The 14,978-nt window shown below is 41.4% G+C and overlaps 1 long non-coding RNA gene across 1 annotated transcript in view; it reads left to right on the top strand.

Annotated features, from left to right (window-relative positions):
- Nucleotides 1-2,096: 2,096 nt before the first annotated feature.
- The window catches only part of LOC134164244 (uncharacterized), a 30,322-nt gene continuing 17,440 nt past the window's right edge, over nt 2,097-14,978 (top strand). Inside the window, exons 1-5 of the long non-coding RNA XR_009965073.1 lie at nt 2,097-2,233; nt 2,776-2,871; nt 4,000-4,251; nt 11,508-11,611; nt 13,227-13,312. This is a non-coding gene — a long non-coding RNA (uncharacterized LOC134164244). The remainder of the gene's footprint in view (nt 2,234-2,775; nt 2,872-3,999; nt 4,252-11,507; nt 11,612-13,226; nt 13,313-14,978) is intronic.

Raw genomic sequence — 14,978 nt, 5'->3', positions numbered from 1 at the left:
TCAGCATGAGTAAACTCATGTAAAGACATTCATTCTTTGCAAAGAACTATAAACAAAAATTCTTCATTTGCTAAAGAAGATAAGAAAGGTCACAAAGAAAATTCTATTACTTGTGGAGCTTGGTCAGATCTCATCTGTAGAGACAAGAGTAGAATTCACCCTATTCTGAGTTAAGTGCCAGGGAGTGCTCAGTGAACATGCAGCAAGGACTTTGATATTGCTCAGGAGAAAAGAAATATGAGCTAAAACTAAGAGTGATTGTGTGTGTTATGTAGAACCCAAAGCCTTTATCAACAGAGCTGTGGCAAGTACACTAAAAATAGCGTTACCTGAGGTTCCAAGTATTTGCAAATTGTACCACTGAAAAAAGTAAAATTTCAGTGTCCTCTTTTTGGGTCTACAGAGTCATAGAATCGTGAAATCAACTAGGTGGGAAAACACCTTTAAGATCAAGTCCAACCTTTACCCCATGACCGCAAAGTCCACCACTAAGCCATGTCACTAAGGGCCTCATCTGCATGGTTTGTGAACACTTTCAGGGACAGTGATTCTACCGGTTCCTTGGGCAGCCTGTTCCAGTGCTGACCATCCTCTCTGTGAAGAATTTTTTTCTAATATCCAGTTTAAAGATCCCCTGGTGCAGCTTGAGGCTGTTACCTCTTGTCCTATAACTTCTTATATAAATCCACTTATACTTCTTTCTCATTTTAAAATCTGGCTTTCTAACATACTAGCATTTTGGTTTAGATTGGCATTGTAAACAGTTGAAGTGATTTTAAATTATTTTGTAGTACATTTAACTGCGAATATGAATCTGATATAGCTGGCAGTGAGCAGCAGAAGATTTACATTTGGTTGACTTTCCCCTTTTCATATAAGTGGGAGTTAACATTTATTCTTTCAGTTACAAGTTTGATTATAATCTAGAGACTCTTGTTAAAGCACTGGCTAAAAGGAGTGCCACAAGCAAGATGTTTTCATTTTGTTTGCTGCTAGGAAAGTTTTGTTGAATGTGCTGCTGTGCCAAAGCCATAGAAGTAGTTGCTTTTTTTCCTGCAGTGTGAAATTGAGCCCAGATATTTCTTGAGCAACAGGCACTGGTGACTTAGAGAAATAATTACTCATTCATTGTATTTTAAAGCTTTGGAGATAGGTCAAAACAATTGATATTCAAGGTACTTTCTAAAGCACAGTGATACATCAATTTATTGTTGATATTAACCGGAGAAAAGTATTTATCAGTTATTACTCACCTCAAAAGGAATTTGGGTAGATATATCTTATGCTCCATTTCTGAGTAATGTAGAGAAGTTCATTAGTTACGAAATCAAAATCAGCTCTTTTTTTTTTTTTTTCCTTGCTCTTTCATGCAGAATACAACAGGAAAAAGAGAAGCTCATCTTTGCAAGATAATTAATATTTAGGTGTTACTTTACAGCATGGACAATGAAGCTGATATGAGTGGATAAAAAGGGACAAATGAAATACACCTTATCTGTTTTCACTAAGCACGTTTCTCTGTACATTCAGAAGACTTTTCTTTTTTAGCACACTGAAATAAAGCAACAGAATATCAAACCAAGTAAAAGGAAATTGAGTGCATACATATTGGATATTTGTGATTAAGAAGTCACCTGGAGACAATGAACTTTGAAAAATGAAGATAAACTGAACTTAAATACTAATGGGACAAGTGGTGGCATTATAGGTCCAGGAACTCTTACCTGAGTCAGATGGGATGCCATCAGGATAGGTCTGGAAAAGCTAGAAACCTGATCTCTCTCTCTTTTTTTTTTTTTTTCAAAGAGATATGCAAGTAGTAGTAGTGAGGATTTTTATTCTGACATATCTCTTTTTCTAATGTGTTACAGGTATTGGACCCAGCTCGTATGGAGTGAGGTGCAGTGTGACTATGAACACTCAAGACTTGGCTACACAAAGAGAAATAATAAGTGCTATCCAAGGCAGCGATACAAGTGGTTTGAAGGATCTGTGGATGGTTGCTTTTCCTCACAATGTAAAAATTGAGCTAACTTATGATGTGGAAAGTTTTCAAGATAAGATGACAATACACTGTTTTTGTATAAAGGCTGAATATATGTAATACTATGTTCTTGAGAATACTTCATGCGTGTCTGTCCTCAATCAGCAGAGGCATGCTTTAAAGAATTGGCCCATGACCATGGAAAGAAGACTGCTGGGATGGCACTAGTTGGAATCACTCCAGAGCACTGTAAGTATTGTGCATTGTGTGCATTAATGAAAGGCACTGGATAACTTTGGAAGAGGGGAAGCAATATCCGTATTATTTTATAAGCCATATATATGTATAATCATACATCTTAAGCATATCTATTTTAAATCTCAGCATTGACAAACTTTTCTGTATTGAGCTAGTGAATCATAACTTGCTGTGTTTGGGGAACCACAAATGAACAGTGTGAATCTGGAATCATTCCATGTTAATGACTGTTCTTTGTTCCAGTGGTTTAATTAGGGAACAGTGTCACATACTGCCACACAATATTGAGTTATCTTCCTCTATCTGGTGATCTTTTGGCCTCGGTGAAAAAAAAAGAGCACAATCCTCTTTGGAATGGCTTTGAAGGCATGGGATGAAATTACTATTCAAAGATGGATAAAATTAATATATCCTTTTAAGAAATACAGTGAAGTTGACTGACCTGCTCAAGATTTATTAGCAAAGTGTGTCAGTAGTCAAGAGCATTTAAATATTCTGACTTCCAGTCCATCTTTTTACCTCATTTTTTCCAGATCAGTCTACAGAACAGTGCTCTTAACAGTGACTGAGGCAGTGAACAGAACTGAAATATTATGTGTATGTTTTTTCCTACAGTGAGCTTTCTTCTTGTGAGCAACTTAACCTCTTCAGGATTTTCTGGTTTGGGCTTTTCCTTTTAGTGAAAGGAAGAGAAAGGGAGTGAAGGAGATAAATAGGGAGGGAAGTTAAATCTGGAAGAGAACTTTGATGGTTCTTATTGATACTTACACTTCAGAAGGAAATGGCCATCACCACAAGTTAACAAAATGTATGTATATTAAAAAAAGATTTTAATTATTCCTGATCAGAATGCCTTGTCTAACAGTAATTAATTTCATGTCTTGGTATTGGCGTCAGTGGCCAGGATGAGCTCACATAACAATATATGAGTTTTCTAAGAAATTCATCATTTCTGGCTAGCTAAAGTAAGAGCTTGTATCTTACACCTATTTCAAATATGTTCAGTGATGATTCTGTGGGATGTAAGATTGTCATTCAGTGCATTAAATTGCTACTTTTTGAGATGTTTTTGACCCTTTGTTGTTCACACTTGATGTAGCAGTGCTGACTTCTCTGCTGCACAGCTAATTCAAGTTGCTGTCTAAAAATTAAGCTTTGAATCCTGTCTGAATACCTGTGGAAGTAGGTCCTGTATGACCTCAAGTTGTTTCCAAAATCTTATTTGCCTAGAATTATGTGTGAGAATATAGCTTTGTTTTGGAGAATCTATGCTGTGTTGCTGTCTTTTAACGATTGCAGGGGATGTTATGGAATGTACTGGTGAACAAAAAAATTCATTACAAATAATCCTGCATTTAGTAGTCCTCTAAACTAGAGAGGGATTACAATGAATCAGAGAAACTGGATGCAATATTAGCAAGGATTCTATGATTCTATGACTCAAATTGCATTTTCTGTTTAAATATTCTTAAAGATTGCTCTGATTTCATCTGTATGGTAAACTTTGGACTCATTGAGTTTGCAGGTAATTTTGCCTCTCATTTCAGCAGAATTAAAATTTTAGCTACAACGTGCAGCACTGCAATGAATTTTTGCTGACTTTTACCTTTGAATACCTGACGCTTTAATGTTTTTAGTATCAATACTGTAGATGGCTTTAGTCTCTTTTGGTTGTGAATGTTTAATTTTATTTGTTGTTTTACTTCTTATGCTTATTTTGATGTTAAGCACATCCCTTCTTTTGAACTTCTTCTCAGCAAACATTCAGCAGACCAAATAAACACCAAGAGGAACTCTGGAACTCATCCTTGTCACAGCCATGTAACAAAACTGCCCAACATATCTCAATGTCCAGCAAAATTAGTGTACCCCACAGCAGAATCATCAGAATTTGTTGATCATACATGCGCTGACCCAGTGTGATGATGTACCTCATCCAGTACACTCTAATTCCTTGCTGCTTCACAACAGTTGATTTTACCTGTTTTAATACTGTTTCCGCACCACAGGTACAAACTCTTTTTTTTTTTTGTCCTCTCTTTTTCTTTTTTTTTCCTCATCCAGATTTTTTTTAAATAATTAGGCCAAGATTAGAGCCGTGTTTTCTAACCTAGTTTTGGCTTCCAGTTGTCTGCTGCTTTGTCAGATCTTACAGGAGTATTTTTCCTGAAGTCCATTCTGTTTAAGTGTAGTCATTACTGAATGGTCTTGTCTTTATGTGATTAGGGCCTGACTAGTCACTGTTCTGTCGGCTAATTTTCTCTGCTTCTCCATTAGAGCAGACTATGTTGCTTGGGATGGAGAAATGGTGCAGCAGCTGCAGTTCAGATGAGATTGAACTGCTATGGGACCCTTCCCTGAGGACACACCAGAATTATAACCATGCGAGAAACTATTCCTTGTCTGTTGCAGCATGGTGTGACTCAAACTTTTAAAGTTTTATAACAGCAGCTTTCATTTTCACGGAGACAGACACTATTGAATTTGTAGTGAGCAGTTAGAACTTCCCAAATTCTGCCAAATGAAGAGTAAAAAAGAACAGTGTGCAAGATTCTCAGATAGCAAAGTTGCAACTGGAGCAAGCAGTTTAACTTTTCCCTCTCTTCCCACATTGTGAACAATTTAGCATTTTCTCCAGCTTACTATTCAGAGCTATTAATTAAATAGTTGTCGGCATTTGTTTGTGGTACATATTTTGGAGTTAGGTGACGACTGCCTGTGTTAGGCAACTCAGATTCTGAGCTGATATTTTTGATTGGATGTTTAGGTCACATGATGTGTTTCCTTTCTCTGACTTGATGATCTTCATTTCATAGAATAGAATAGAATCGAATTATAGAATAATTAGGGTTGGAAAGGACCTTAAGATCATCTAGCTCCAACCACCCTGCTGTGGGCAGGGACACTTTACGCTAAATCGTATCACCCAAGGCCTCGTCCAACCTGGTCTTGAACACTGCCAGGGATGGAGCATTCACAACCTCCCTGGGCAACCTATTCCAGTGCCTCACCACCCTAACAGGAAAGAATTTCCTTCTTATATCCAACCTAAACTTCCCCTGTTTAAGTTTTAACCCATTACCCCTTGTCCTATCACTACAGTCTCTAATGAAGAGTCCCTCCCCAGCATCCCTGTAGGCCCCCTTCAGATACTGGAAGGCTGCTATGAGGTCTCCATGCAGCCTTCTCTTCTCCAGGCTGAACAGCCCCAACTTCCTCAGCCTGTCTTCATACAGGAGGTGCTCCAGTCCCCTCATCATCCTTGTGGCCCTTCTCTGGACTTGTTTCAACAGTTCCATGTCCTTTTTATGTTAAGGAGACCAGAACGGCACACAATACTCCAGGTGAGGTCTCACAAAAGCAGAGTAGAGGGGCAGGATCACCTCCTTTGACCTGCTGGTCACACTCCTTTTGATGCAGCCCAGGACACAGTTGGCTTTCTGGGCTGCAAGCACACACTGCCAGCCCATGTTCATTTTCTCATCAACCAACACCCCCAAGTCCTTCTCCACAGGCCTGCTCTGAATCTCTTCTCTGCCCAACCTGTAGCTGTGCCTGGGATTGCTCCGACCCAGGCACAGGACCTTGCACTTGGCATGGTTAAACTTCCTGAGGTTGGCATCAGCCCACCTCACAAGCATGTCGAGGTCCCTCTGGATCGCATTCCTTCCCTCCAGGGTATCAACTGAACCACACAGCTTGGTGCCATCAGCAAACTTGCTGAGGGCGCACTGAATCCCACTGTCCATGTCAGTGACAAAGATGTTAAACAAGACCAGTCCCAACACCGATCCCTGAGGGATGCCACTCCTTACTGGTCTCCAGCTGGACATTGAGCCATTGACCACAACTCTTTGCATGCAGCCATCCAGCCAGTTCTTTATCCACCGAGTGGTGCATCCATGAAATTGATGTCGCTCCAATTTAGAGACAGGGATGTTGTGTGGGACAGTGTCAAACGCTTTTCCAAGTCCAGGTAGATGATATCAACTGCTCTACCCCTGTCCATCAGTTCTGTAGCCCCATCATAGAAGGCCACCAAATTGGTCAGGCAGGATTTCCCCTTAGTGAAGCCATGCTGGCTGTCACCAAGCACCTTGTTGTTTTTCATGTGCCTTAGCATGCCTTCCAGGAGAATCTGCTCCAAGATTTTGCCAGGCACAGAGGTGAGACTGACTGGTCTGTAATTCCCCGGGTCATCCATTTTCCCCTTCTTGAAAATAGGGGTTATATTTCCCTTTTTCCAGTCGTCGGGAACTTCACCTGACTGCCATGATTTTTCAAATATGATGACCAGCGGCTTCGCAACTTCATTCTCCAGCTCCTTCAGGACCCGTGGATGGATCTCATCAGGACCCATGGACTTGTGCATGTTCAGATTTTTAAGATGGTCTCGAACCAGTTCCCCTCCTACAGTGGGCGCAAGGTCTTCATTCTCACAGTCCCTGCATCTGCCTTCCAAGACTTGGGTGGTTTGGTCAGAGCCTTTGCCAGTGAAGACCGAGGCAAAGAAGTCATTCAGAACCTCAGCCTTCTCCAAATCCTGTGTAGCCAGTTCTCCCGAGAGCTTCCTGAGGGGGCCTACATTCTCCCTAGTCTGGTTTTTATTTGCTATGTACTTGTGGAATCCCTTCCTGTTATCTTTAATACCTCTAGCTAAATTTAATTCTAACTGGGCCTTAGCTTTCCTAACCTGGTCTCTAGCTTCCCGGATAACATCCCTGTACTCTTCCCATGCCACTTGTCCTTGCTTCCACTCATTATAAGCCTCTTTTTTCATTTGAATTTTCCTCAGGAGCTCCTTATCCATCCAAGGAGGTCTCCTGGCCCTCCTGCTGCACTTCCTTCTGGTTGGGATGCAACACTCCTGAGCTTGTAGCAGGTGATCCTTGAATATCAACCACAAGTCTTGGGCCCCCCTGCCCTCTAGGGCTGTATCCCATGGAACCTTACTAAGCAGGTTCCTGAAGAGGCCAGAGTCTGCTCTTTTGAAGTCCAGGGCAGTGAGCTTGCTGCACGCTCTTCTCACTGTCCTGAGGATCTCAAATTCGAGCATCTCGTGATCGTTGCATCCAAGGCTGCCCTGGAGAGTCACATTTCCAATGAGCCTTTCCCTGGTGGTGAGCACAAGGTCAAGCACGGCACCTCTCCTTGATGGCTCCTCTATTACTTGCAGAAGGAAGTTGTCTTCCACACAATTGAGGAACCTCCTGGATTGCTTGTGCCGGGCCGTACCATCCTTCCAACAGATGTCAGGGTGGTTGAAGGCACCCATGAGAACAAGGGCCTGCAAGCGTAAGGCTTTTCCTATCTGTCTATGGAGTGCTTCATCCGCAGGTTCTCCTTGATCAGGCGGTCTGTAACAGATCCCCACATTAATGTCTCCTATAGCTATATTCCCTTTAACCCTGACCCACAAACTCTCTGTTAACTGCTCACCTGTCCCCAGACAGAGTTCCATACTCTCCAGCCTATCCCTAATAACATAAAGGGCAACTCCCCCTCCCTGCCAGCCGGGCCTGTCTTTTCTAAAGAGCCTGTAACCTTCCATTCCAACACTCCAGTCATAGGAGCCATCCCACCATGTTTCTGCTATGCCTATTATATCATACCCCCGTAGACGTGCACATCTCTAATTCCTCTTGTTTGTTCCCCATGCTACGGGCATTTGTATAGAGGCATCTGAGCCTAGCTCCAACTGAAGCCAGCTCATTGGCTGGAGCGGCTGGAATATCTCTACATTGCTCCGAGCATTTATTATAGGTGCTGGCAACTGACTGGGTGTGTTGGAATGGAATGATGCCCCCTCCCCCAACACATCTAGTTTAAAGCCTCCTTGACCAGTCTGGCAAGCCTCCTACCAAAACCGCGCTCTAGACCAGCTCTACCAGCCACCAGTAGACCTGGCCTACAAACTTGGGTCCTGTGTTCAAGGCACCCAAACCCCTGACTATGACACCACCCTTTTAACCATTATATTAACCTGACTAACCCTCCTAGCTTTTTTAGGTCCTCCCCTGTATCCAGGAGAATTGACGAAAAGACTATCTGAGCTCCAGAGCCCCTAACCACCTCTCCCAGGGCTCTGTAATCCTTCTTTATGTTCCCCTGGCTGCTACTATCTATATCCCTAGCACCCAACATGTATCACCAGGAGTGGGTAATAGTCCGTGGGACTTACTAGAGCAGGCAGCCTCTCTGCCACATCCCTGATCCGTGCCCCGGTAGACAACACAGCTCCCTTGAGATGGGGTCTGGCCGGCAGACGAGTGCTTCTGTCCCTTTCAGTGTAGAGTCCCCTACTACTACGACCCGCTGCTTTTTCCTGGCAGCACCAGTAGAGATCTTCTTTAGCAATGCATCAGCCGGCTGTTTCTGGCTCGAGTGCATTTCCTCATTAGCCCCCTGCAGGACAGCAAAGCGGTTCTGCATGGGGACAACAGATTTAGGGAGAAGCCCCTCGCTTTTGGTTGTCCTTTTCCTCCTTTTTTTGTTGTTTTGTTGTTTTTTTTTTTGGTCACTAATTCCTAGCTTCCCAGGTTAACGGCTCCTTCTTTTCTTCATGAGGTAGAGGTGAAGCTCGAGGCCCCTGCACAGTTCAGGCCAGGAGCAAGCATTCCTGCTTCCTCTCAGCTTCCCTGACATCTCGCAGTCTATTAACGGCATCCCGCAGCTCAGCCCCTGCTGCAGGAGGACCTCCACCAGGGAGCACCGAGTGCAGCCCTGCCCGTTGTGCACCCTCCCCTCACCAGACCAGTGCAGACACTCTACACCCCGAGCTCTGCACTGCAGCCTCCCCTCTCATCCGCTCTGTCTGGGTGCCTACGCTGGCCACCGCCGGGGCAGCCAGAGCAGAGCTCCCGGACCGGGCCCTGCTCATACGACGAGTGCTCACCATCCCGCCCGCGCGAACTGCCCTGCTCACCCGCCCTCCTCGTCGGTCGCGCTCCCCGGGGCAGGTTTTTACCCATCAGGTCTGGTGCCGCTGCTTCAGGCTCCGCCCCGTGTGAGTCAGCTGCTCGCTCTGGTCAGCTGAGCTGCCGGCTCCCGGGCAGGTCCTGTCGAGGACTTGAGGCTCCCTCGGTGGCTGTCGCCGCTCTGAGTTGAGGCTCCTGGACGCTGATCTCCCCCCGCTCCGGTGTTGAAGGCGTCCTCTCTCGAGCCACTCACCTCAGCAATTGACCCAAATTTCTTTTGATTAAAGTTTCCTCAATAAATGTTTGGTTCTTAAATGATCTGCAAATAATTCTTTATACTTAGAAAATTCCCTGGTTTCTTCACTCTTGCTGATAAATCAGAGGAGTGCTGAGTATCTCTAAAAAAACAGCTATGACCTGAGAGATCGGGACACAAATTTGAGTGAATATTTGTGGTGGGAAAATTAAACAGTTTTTTTCAGTTGTCTCCATCCATCATGGATTTGAAAGATATACAGTTCAGTGAGGTTGGAGCAGGACATCACATATGTGCCATTCTGAAAAATCCTTCTTGGTTATAAAAAATTAATTGATAATATTATGTTTAGAGAAGGATATTGGTGCTTTTAAATCTCAATGTTTCCACAGGAAAGCAGCATTTCTTTTTTCTCATTATGGAGTGTGCTTTAGAGCTGCAATGCATTTTTATGCAAGCAATCTGTTTTTCTGTCCTAAGCCATTTCCTGTCCATGAATCACCTGCAGACTGGAATAATTCTGAATCTTTAAGCTTAATACTGATTTAAGATTAAAATGTCACTGTTGTGGTATATGGTTCAAATCTTGCTGTTATGCAGCCAGTTACATACATGCTGTCTATATCTTCATATTCACCACTACAGAGCTCTCTACAAAAGTACCAACCTCAGATATGAAAGGAGAGGAACGTCCTCAGTTCCTCTTGATTCAGCTGGAGCTAACACCACTCATGCTTTTGTAGAGCACTGCAGGATGAGCACTGCTATGCAAATCACTTCCTTCTATGGCGAGCTGAAAGTCAGCACTGCTTCACTGCCTTCATAGGCTTTGAAGGCTAAGAATTTTCAGTAAAGTATATGATAACAGTGTACTGACCTTAAAAAATAAATAATAATAATAATATATATATATATATACACAGCTTTACATGCCAGGTCAGTGGGGTAAATAATGTTTTTCTAAATAGGAAAAATGTGCCAAAATGCATACACAGTATTCTGGGGGAGCCATAACCACAAGCCTAAACTTTCAGCTATCATAGAATAGTTAGGGTTGGAAAGGACCTTAAGATCACCTTGCAGAAAGAAGTGTTTTGCACTGTTTTGTGAATGTTTAGAAAACCAAGTTAGACTAATATTTCAATGTTATTTAAGCAGAGTTGGGTGCATTCTGATAATTCATGTCCAAGCAGGAAAGGATGGCAAGTCCTCATCTCATGATGACCGTCCCAATAAAATCTGGTCATACAAGTAATTTCTGGAGTGTGGCTCCATTGCATGAGAACATGGCAAACTGCTGTGGACTTTTATTTTCTGTCATACAAAAGCAAACACTCATTTTCTTGTGGTGCTTGATTTTGCTTGAAATCTGACTATTTTGGTATTGAACTCCCTGTGGTAGTACTTACAGGGCTAACATGGCCTTAAAGCAGAAAACCTTGTGGTGGAAAGGCTCACTGTTTATTCCACAAAACACAGCATCTCTCCTTTTCCTTCAAGAAAGGTTTGTTTATTCCTCGTTTGTATCTTATGAGCATAAGATACATCCGGCTTTGCATCCCTACCTACTACTGTGGTTACTTATTTTGAGGTTTGTTTGTGGAGTGAGGAAGAAACAGGTGAAAAGCACTGGGCACAGACCTGCACTTCCTGAAATCATTCAGTATTTCATACTGATTAGACCAAGAATTGGAGCAGATTCACAGGGTTCAAATGAAATAATATAATGACAATGTCTGAATTAAACATGGCTGTTTGCTGTTGTCACAGCAAATTGTTTGCTGCATTGCACTGCAAATAGCTCTTAAAAATAGTGGGAAAAATCATGGTTTGAAGGAGTAAGAGGAGTGCTAGCTGCATTCATATTCTACGTGCTGGTTACTTTTAATACTACATCTAGTAAGTGTTTCTAAGAAGGCAGCAGTGGAAGAAGAAAAACGTGTGCCCAGCTTAAACATCTTATTTTAACTCTGAATTGTAGTGAGAAGACTTTGTTATAACAAATCTTGTGTTTAGGCACTCCTTTTATTGTTACTCAGTTTAATGGTTCTTCAGATTTTCTTCACTGAATCCTCTTTCCTTTCTTTTGTAGATGTTTAAATCTCATCCATGCATCATGCATTGTGAGGGAATTTGTTGCTGTAGACCTGATTGCAATGTTACAGTAGTGCAACTCAACTGACTTCTGCCTTGCAGGTTTGTAAAGTGAGATCAGACTTGGGTCACTACTTAGAGTGTTGTTTCGCAATGTGCTATGTCGCTTCAGTAAAGAATAAAATATTACCAGTATCTCTCCAGCATCTCTTTAGAAGGAGGTGCATCTATTCACCCTCTCCTTGTTTTTCCATCCTGGTTGCAGGTAAGATTTGATAAAAGCATCTGAGGAACAATAGAATTTACTTGTTTCAAAGGCTTTTTTTGGGGGGGTTGTGACCTCAGTTAGTGGTATCTTAAAAAACAATGTTGGTAAGGACCTTTGAGTTATTCTTTTTTGTACGATACATTGTGCTGTTCAGGGAAGTGGAGGAACAGGTGAAGAGATAGCCCTCTAGACCAAAAGCTTTGTATTACAGACTCCTTGTTGAAATAAGTTCCCAAAATTATTCCTAATGGAAGATATCTTTAAAATTTCCAATAACAAGAGGGTTTTTTTTTCTCCTCCATAGTTACAATGAATCCTTTCTTGGGTTTTACTTAAAACTGGAGCCCATCCCACCTCATGGATGTCGATTTCATTCCAAATTCCACAATCTAGGAATAAATTTAAAATTAGAGAAGCTCAGCAAGGACTCTCTGAGAAGTCTTTTTTCTTCAACTCGAATTTCAGCTATTTTGTCACCCGTGTTTCTATTTACCTGTCCTTGTTTCGTTTACGTCATCAAGTTGGCTTCAGTGCCTCCCTATTTATCTCGAATGTTGGCTTAGACTTTGCGTTTTCTTTAAGTATGCTAGACTTCACTAAGATCATAAAAACCATGGTCTGCTCCTTTTCGTTGTGGTCATTATTCAGAATGTTTTTTCTAGAACTAAGTAGCACTGAGTACTCATCAGGGTGTGTAGGAAGATGGAGTACCATGTAGCTGCAATTGCAACACAGACTGCAAAGCAAAACCTTTGCCTACTTTGTCAGTTATTTTACAAGTTGGCTTGTAGAGCTATGTGGAACCCTGATTACTTTCAGCTTCTCAACATTTTGCAAATCCAGAAAATGCAGTGTGCCATTTTCTGGAGTCACGGCATTTAAGGAGCTGTGACTTCTTCCACCGCTACAACAGAGGGCGGCAGCTGGCTACTAATGTGTGAATCACACGAACTTCGCGTTATCCCTTTTGCTGTCATCTTGCCACCTGCTGGCAAAATATGGAAGGCGGCAGAGAGTGAAAAGCAAAGACCTGCTGTTCAGAGAACGCCTCTCTCCTGCTTACACTAAGAACACAGTGGACTGAGTCCTACCTGTTACCCAACAAATCTAGGCTTTTTATGTCTCCAAGTTAATCGCTTTATTTAAAATACCACAAGAATTTTCAGAGGGTCCATACCTTAACCACTCAGCTTGAAAAAGGAAAAAAAAAAGAAAATCAAAACCCTGTCTAGCTCATTTTCTCAGTATCAGCTTAAAATGGTTTTGTACTCTGTTTGAGGCTCTGAATCTAACACTGCTTCTGCTGAAGTAAACATAAAGCTTGTATTGGCATGGTTTTGTGCATATTATGTACATTAAAGTAAATATAAAGTTCACTCCTATGCAGTAACTTCAATATTGTGTTCTTAAATGGTCACATTTAATCTTTTCTGTTAATATTTGAAACAGCTACCCCCCAGTGCCAGCTGAAACACACTGAAACAGTTTCTCCAAATTGAAACAATCAACAGCTCTGGCGTGTTGGATAGTAGGAGGTGAGTTTGCAAGATTCTTTTTTTTTTTTTTCTTTTCATGGCAGCCACTGGAATTTTGAACTTCTCATAACTGTTTCTAAATTACTTTTAAAAGGCAGCTCTTGGTTTACCCTTAGTTCTTTAGAATATGCTAGTGAATCAGTGCCTTCAAAGTTAACGAATAAAAGCTACTACACAGTTGAGACAGTCCTGTCTAGGACAAGTGTTCCAGGGACTTTTGTGACATTTCTTAAAGACATGGGTTGCAACGTATTGTTGTTCTGCTTTTTTTTTTGAGTTTTCTTATTACAGGATCCTATTTTTAATGTAATTCTTATCTGTTGTATAACCAGGGAAATAAGGTATATTCTCAGTTTTTAATAAGCTGTTTTGTATTTTACTTGTGCCAGCCTTACCCCTTCCCTAAGGATGCCATTACTAAGGGAGTTATAGTATATGTTTTAATGACTTCTAGTAATAGATATATGCTTATCTGATGCAATTTAAAAGTAAAGCATTATTCAGTTTTCCCAGATTTTAATAAATAATGTATTTTTTGTATTTTATGCAAATACAAATAATGTATTATTTGAAATTTGTAATATAGTATGTGGTATAATGCAAGCTGAACTTTTGTTTTTGTGTATATACAAATATGAAGCATATGGGTGTTCATGCAAACATTCAAACATACCTCCTTCAGTGAAAACTTACTTCATCATATGCTCAGAAATGCTGCCTTCAGTTAATGCTGTTTTGCTGTTGGTTCTGCTATGATGCTTAGTTTTTAATGAAATTAAAGTGTAGCTCTTCCTTTATTCCTGTTCTATTTTGCATCAAATTCCTGAAGGAACTGTGCAAGGGCAGCAGTGTTATTTTTCAGATCATGCACATTTTGCAGTCACTGAGGGTTCAAAGCCCATGACAGTTTAAATAAGGTGGCCATTTAAATTTCAGACCTGAGAGCTTTTGCATTTTTAATATTTTATTTCTGAGTAAGATGATGGTATAATTTAAGATGTTATTGAATGGAACACAGTGAACTGCTCATGATGAAGCAGGCTTCACTGAGGTAACCCTGCCAGTGGGGGTGATGGGACTCATGCCAGTTAATCAGTCTTAGTATATGAATTGGAATTCCTGGTTGGGCACTGAAACCTGGATATTGGCTTTGGATAATTATTATGTCAGAGATATTGGATAACTGGATAACAATTATCAGATAGACAGGTTTTCTATTTACCAGCAATGATTGCCAGAAGGATATTTATTCTCCCAAAGCATATAGTTAGACCGTTAATCTGTTATGTTTGTTTAAGCAAGGTTACAGTGGCTCTTCAGCTTGCAAACTAACTATAATTCCACAAACTGCTTAAGCTGACAGGAAGCAATGCTGCTGCTCAAAGAGGTGATTATACTCTCATTCCAACCAGCTGGTCATTCCAACAATTTCTCTCCTTCTATTCCATCTTCCTCTATTCTACCTCAGCTGTTTATGCACATGGTAAATCAGTTTAGAATGAGCTATCTTTAAAAGCAGTGAACCGGCTGATTCTGGTACAAAAGAAGCTAGAGAAATTAGAGCTTGTAGCATGAATGATGATCTGATTTTGTTATCATGTGAAGACAGTGACATGGCCAATTTTTGAGTCATTTGTGTCATTAGCAACCTCCTAAGAGCACAGTA

The sequence above is a fragment of the Pezoporus occidentalis genome, unplaced genomic scaffold (assembly GCF_034315485.1).
Source record: "Pezoporus occidentalis ecotype Australia unplaced genomic scaffold, CSIRO_AGI_Poc_V1 ctg213, whole genome shotgun sequence".
Lineage (NCBI taxonomy): Eukaryota > Metazoa > Chordata > Aves > Psittaciformes > Psittacidae > Pezoporus > Pezoporus occidentalis.
Note: the sequence above shows the minus strand (reverse complement) of the source record. Positions and strands in the feature narration are given on the sequence as shown.